This window comes from Theobroma cacao, chromosome 7 (genome assembly GCF_000208745.1).
Source record: "Theobroma cacao cultivar B97-61/B2 chromosome 7, Criollo_cocoa_genome_V2, whole genome shotgun sequence".
Lineage (NCBI taxonomy): Eukaryota > Viridiplantae > Streptophyta > Magnoliopsida > Malvales > Malvaceae > Theobroma > Theobroma cacao.
Genome location: NC_030856.1, coordinates 19,069,044 through 19,075,943, shown reverse-complemented (window position 1 = coordinate 19,075,943; position 6,900 = coordinate 19,069,044).

Here is a 6,900-nt window from a genome sequence, read left to right as displayed (position 1 = left end):
AAAAAATCTTTTCTAAAATTCCCATTTTGTCCCCAGGTGGCAAATGACCATTTTGCCCCTAGTTAGTGAAAATTCCGATTTGACTCCAAATTGATCCTCAAACTCCAAATTACCATTTTAAGTCATCCATGAACTATGAAACTCTTAATCTCACCTTAAAATTCCTATTTGATCTAGTTCGAGGATTAAATAAACTTTGTTGTACCTCTAGGTACAATACCGACTTTTGTAAATTTTTTGGGACTCTCCTAGCATGCAATCATGCTATCATCACATGTATGTCATGAATAGTATTTTATAAGGTAGGGCTTTACAAAATCTCAAATCAATCTTAGAGAATACCATAACGCCTCGTAATTGATCAAAAAGATCATATATCCGGGGTAAAGGATATTTATTCTTGATGGTCACTCGGTTCAGCTGACGATAATCAATACACAATCGAAGAGTGCCATCTTTCTTTTTGATAAATAGGACTAGTGCTCCCCAAGGAGAAATGCTAGGGCGAATGAAACTTTTATCCACTAAATCTTGCAATTGGACTTTCAATTCTTTTAACTCTGCCGGAGCCATTCTATATGGAAGGATAGAAATAGGTGCGGTACCCGAAAGTAAATCAATAGGGAACTCAAGCTCTTGATTAGGAGGCAGTCCCAATAAATCATTAAGAAATACATCAGGACACTCACTTACCATCAGGACATCCTCTAACTTAGGTTCCCCCTTTGAAGTATCAATCACGTATGCCAAATAAGCCGGATACCCTTTCTGCACTAATTTCAAAGCTTTGATGGTCGAGATTACACAAGACGGTAATACTCGACGTTCCCCTACAAACACAATCTCTGCTCCCTCTGAATTTCGAAGAACAACTTCCTTTCAGAAACAATCCACGTTCGCCCGATGTGCAGTTAACCAATCCATACCCAATATTAGATCAAAATCCAAGATCTCTAGAGGAATTTAGTCACCCCTACATTCTTCCTCGCCTACCCTTACCCCACAATCTCTATAACAACTGTTTCTAACTAGCTTTTCTCCTAAAGGGGTGTGAATTACAATTTCTTCCTCTAATGGTGACAGGTTTTTATCAGCAATCGATGCAAGTGTGGTGCTCACATAAGACCTATCTGAGCCAGAATCTATCAAAACATAAGCATCTTTATCAAATAAAGACATGGTACCTGTCACTGCTCCAGGTCGGACCCGTGCCTCATCTTTCGTCACAGCGAAAACTCTTGTCGAGGTACAAGTCTATGGTCTCGAAGTTGGATGTGCCGGGGTATTACTCTTCACACCGGACCGTATGGCCACTCCTTGTCTCGGTGGCAACCCAGAAGAATCTCTCCTCTACATATCAGTGTGAACTGGTGAAGATGATGCAACTACCGTGGCTCGTCCTAACTGTGGGCAATTACTCCTAATATGACTTGTCTGTCCACATTGGAAACATCTTGTTGGCCTTCTACATAGCCCACTATGATAATTTCGATAATTTTTGAATCAGTCAGAACCTCTGAAACTCTTCCCAGAACCAGTCATAGTAGATCTGCTAAACCTCGAAAGTCTCTGTTGTGATGGTGGAAATTGAGGTCGAGGAGATGTCACGGAAACAGAAGTAGTACTCCTTGAAATCACTAAGTCCTTGCTTCTTTTTACTAGCTGACTAGAAGACATACTAAGATTCCTCCTTTTTACAAACTCAGTCTGAATCCTCCTATTCCCAGTCGTGAGCTTCTCAGCCCGTAAAGCCATCTGTACCACCTCCTTATGTGGCTCCCTACCAGTCACTGTCATCCGCTCTCTAATCTCATTACGGAGCCTTTCCTCAAAATAACTGGCCTGATCCTACTTAGATTTCACCAGATCTAGCACATAAACATCAACTCATTAAAACGAGTCTCGTACTCCTCTACAGTTAGATTCCCCTATTTCAAACTAAAAAATTCTCTCTTCTTTCCCTTCTGATGAAAATAAGTGAAATACTGACCATCGAATTCCTTGAGAAAATCAGACCACGTTTGAGGAGTAATGGAACAGGACTTCACTGAATTCCACCAAGTACGAGCCCTCTTCTCTAATAATCTCGTAGCCACCATCAGCTTCATGTCGTCGTCTAATCTCATATCAGAGAGAGTCTCTGAAACCTGATTAATCCAGTCCTTTGCCACAGTGGCATCCAACTCACCCGTGAAAGACACACAACCGAGCTGTCTAGCCTCCTTTAGCTTCTTGGAAATGGATACATCTTGTACCGGTGGTGGAACTAAAGGAGTAACTGGTGGTACTATAGGTGGAACTTGACCAGTCGGAGCTCCACCAGCCATTGCGGTAAAGAAAGCTGCCAATGCCTGTGCTGCCTCAGTAGGCATGGTGGGAATACCCGTAGGTGGCGGAGGAGGTGGAGGATGTGGAGGACTATCGGCCTGCTCAGCAGTAGGTGCTGCCCGAATGGTAGACGCAGCCGATTCTTCCCCTACTGCATCTAGCTGACGACGTTGGGAACGACCTTTTCCCCTCCCAACCGATCTAGTGAGAGGTGGGCGTCCGCGTCGAGGAGGCATAATAATCTATAAGAGAAAACGAGCAAGCTTAGGGAACCTTAGGCTCTATATGAAAATGCATGCATTCTATTCAACCTAACTTAACTTAATCCGGGGCCACACTGATATTGTAATTTTTTAAAACCACTTTAAAACCAAAAACTCTTATCTTTAAAACCAAAAGCTCTGATACCAATAGAATTGTCACGACCCGGAACCTCCCTCAGGCCCATGACAATCGCCGCGACGTCCCGATTGACACTCATTATCCGGAATGCCAACCGGAACCCCGCAAGGCTTACATATCAGTTTCTTTCCTTTCCTGTGAGCAATCATTGTTAAATATCGAGTTTTTAGAGAATATATACTATTTTAGATCAAAAACAATCAAAATAAAATTTTCGCCACACAGGGGTATTTTGGTCATTTTTTTCTCAAAAATTTCGAAACTGGCTAAAACGTAATATACAAGTACAAAACACATAATTCATATTCAAAATGAGTTTAAAAGTCTAAAATCTTCATTTAAAACGAAATTACGGTTATTTGAATATAATAAGAAAATAAAAGAAATATTAAGGAAAATATTCTATTTTCTTATAAAACAATATTTATAGAGTTATACGTGAATAATTTTTATAGCGTAAAAGCTAAATAAATTTATACATACTGAAATACAGTAAGCCAAAATATTTAATTTAATTTACAATAACAAGAGGGCCCCCGAATAAACAAAAGTAAAGAGGACTGTGAACCTACGGTTTGGAAAATGCAGATCCAATGGTAGTCCTCGATGAGATCAGCTATCTACAGTCTATACTGAACCTGAAATGGGTGGAAAGGAGTTGGGTGAGATTTTGCAATCCCAATGAGTAAACAGACATTATCATAAATATCTAAAGGCGAGTAAAATGGAGGCAAGTTTAAACAACAAATTTCAACCCATTTCATAATGTTTTCAATTTATTTCTTAAACCATAAAATATTTGTAATTTACCAAAACAGTTGTTAAGGCTTATGTCTTTTATTAAAACAAGGCTCAAGCCAAAACTAATCCTCGGGGATACCTTGGCCGAGGCATCTAACCGAGTCCGCCAAGGGTGTTAAAATATTCACACGTGAAACACATTTTTATTTTTAAAACCAGCCGTTCCTTGGCGTTGGCCGAGTTACACATTCACGTGGGGGTTCGACGTGAAGTGAGCTCTAATACTACCCCAGGAGTTACCCTCCTCGCCTCTACAACCGGAGTAACTATATAACTGGGTTTACCGTGCCCCTCTAATAGGCAGTCCACGGAAACCCGTCACTGCAGTGACTAACCCACCAATTTTAATAAAATTTCGACAGTATAACGTGGCTTTTATTTATTTATCCAGCCTGCATAGTAAAACAACTTACATAAATTTCCCAATGCATTCACAAAATATAGCCACATATACTCATTTCTCATAAGCCATTCCTAGGAAAATATATATTTTTCAAGTCAATTTGTAGCCTCCAATTACTCAATTTCATAATCAATACAATATATTTTTATTTGTCACATTTATTCCTAAAACATCAAAAATCCCGTTTTAATCTCGTTTTCATTTCATAAAATACATAAAGGGCATTTAAAAATAAACTCTAGATAATTTACAATAATAATAAGTTTACTCACCGTTTGTACAAACTAAAAGCTTTCTAAGCGCCCCGATCACTACTCGTCGGGTACGACTTCTTTGCCTTTTCCGGAAGGCTCTCCTCCTAGACACATTACAAAAATTTACACAATTCATCACATTGATGCTAAATCACTATATAATTAACTTAAATCCTATACTAATGCATGGTATGAAATGCAATAGCCTAAAACGGCTTAAACGCGGTATTAACCTATTTTTGGCACTTTGCCCGATAAATTGCTAACGCGCTCCATTTTAGCTCTAAATCATCCCATTCTCTCTCCAACATTTCTAACCATTAAATATCAGCCAATAACCTTCTAAAAACAACAAAATCAGCTCACTCCCTTCCTTGGAAAATTCGGCCAAAAATGGGACATTAACTCGGTTAATTTTCTACTTTGTTTTTCTATCACGTTTAATCGTTTTTCATCATTTTCTCTTCATTTTCCTTAGAATAAAATCAATTCATCATCATTGTACAGCATTGAGCATCCAGCCAAGAGTGGGTATTGTGAAAATTTAATGATTTCTTGCCCAATTTAATTTCTAAACACATTTAACTAACTAAAACTATCAATTTAACTAAAAATCAAAACCTAAAAATTTCAATTTCTCTCCCCTAGAATTTCGTCCAGCCCTTGATATCACTTTTTGATCTCTCTCCTCAAGCATGCTAAATGGAAATAAAGGCATAGGAAAGGTAGAAATCAAGCTAAAATCGAAAAATCTTACCGTTAGACGCGTAAACGGTCGAAAACCGCGAATTTCCCTTTGAATTTTCTTGTTTCTCTTTGGTTTTTCTTTTTTTCTTCCTTTCCTCTCTATTTCCTCTCTTGTTCTTCCTTATGGCCGGCCAGCACTTAAATTGGGGTTTAAATGGGCTGACTTTTCATTAAAATAATATTATTTATTTAAAAAATGCCACATGTCACTTTCCCATTGGCCCATTTTTAAAATTTCATCCATTTGTTTCCAAATTTTCACCATACACTTGTCTCATATATTCATAGCTTAGATAAAATTCTCAGACTCATCCAAAGTCTCGGTGGAGTAATTTTTGAAATTTACACTTTTGCCCCCGTAAAAGTCAAAAATTACATTTTTGCCCCAAAAATTGAAAAATTGCCCATAGACATATTTTTCATCCCTTATACTCATACCATTCTCCAATTTGTCAAATTTGATCTAAATTCTCTCAAAATCTCAAATTTTGTTCGCGGGTGGCAAAATTACGATTTTGCCCCTACACTCCAAAAATCACCAGAATTAAACTTTTTCACTTCCTATCATTAAATTATACTCCAAATAGTTAATCTTGGTCAAAAATTTCACTCCATGATCAAATTATTATCTTAGGTGGCAAAATGACGACTTTTTCCCCTAAACATCAAAATTTTCAATTTTACCCTTAATGAACCCTCGAACTCCGAATAATCATTTTTAGTCATTCCTTGACTATAAAATATTAAATTTCATCCTACAATTCCTATTTGAACTAGTTCGAGGTTAAATCAATTTAAGTGTACCGTTAGGTACAATATTGAGTTTCGTCTATTCTTAGGTGCTTTTCTAGCGTAATAACATGCTACTCAATGCATGTATGTCATGATATGTGTTTATAGGGTCAGGTTTTACATAAGGTGTGGAGAAAGATAAACTATTTTCATAGTTATTATACTGAAAGTCAATAAATTATTGGAGTACAGGACAAGGAAGATAATTAGATATGGACGACAATAAATTTGAGGAATGCTATGGACAGTGAACAAATTATGTGTGGGGTGGTATATGTATCCTGAATTCATTACACCATATGGAAAGGATGTTTTAAGGTAAGATTTCATGAATGATGATGGAAGTCAAAATATGACATGAGTTGAAAGTATTAACTTGGCTTAGCGTGTATGACAAGCAAATAGAAGGTACCTATGCTTACGGAATTCATGATATATGCCTAGAAGGGAAACCCAATGGTTGAGGATGATTGATGTAGTGACCTTGAATGCAGACAAATAGCTTTGATGAGGGGATTTCTAGTAATCACAGTGCTGCTGCACTGACTGTCCAGCGCTGCAATGCTACAAATATCTCATGTCTATGATGCATGAGCAAGATGGGAGTGACATGATAATGAGCTTACAAGTTGAATTTCGGTCATTGGTCATTGAGTTTTGTTATTTGGGAGTTTTAAATGTTTTGGGTAGGTTAACCTGAATGAATTGAAAAGTTTCTTTTATCTCCTTGTTATGGGCATATAATTAAAAGAGAAATTGAAAGATTCTTGAGATGGCTACATTGAGATAAGATACCAAGTGATGGAAGTGTGAATGAAGGATTACAAGGGTGATATAGAAAATGAGTTTATATAGAATATCGTTATGAGAATTTACAATTCTTTTCTTAACTCAGTTAAATGAAAAGGGTTAGTAACAACACAAGGCCAATTGTGTGATACCCTAGAAACCTATCAAGATGAGTTGGGGATTGAATGGATGAGTACGTATTTATATACCTATAAGAATAAATGCACGTCTATAAAATGACATACTCGAGATATTAAGGAGAAAATAAAAGATTAAATGTTTCAAGAATGCACAAACATCTTTGAGAAGAAATTTCTAATCATGTATGGCAAGTATGAAATGTGAGATTTTTAAAACTAGCTGAGGAGCCTAACGGCTAAGTCA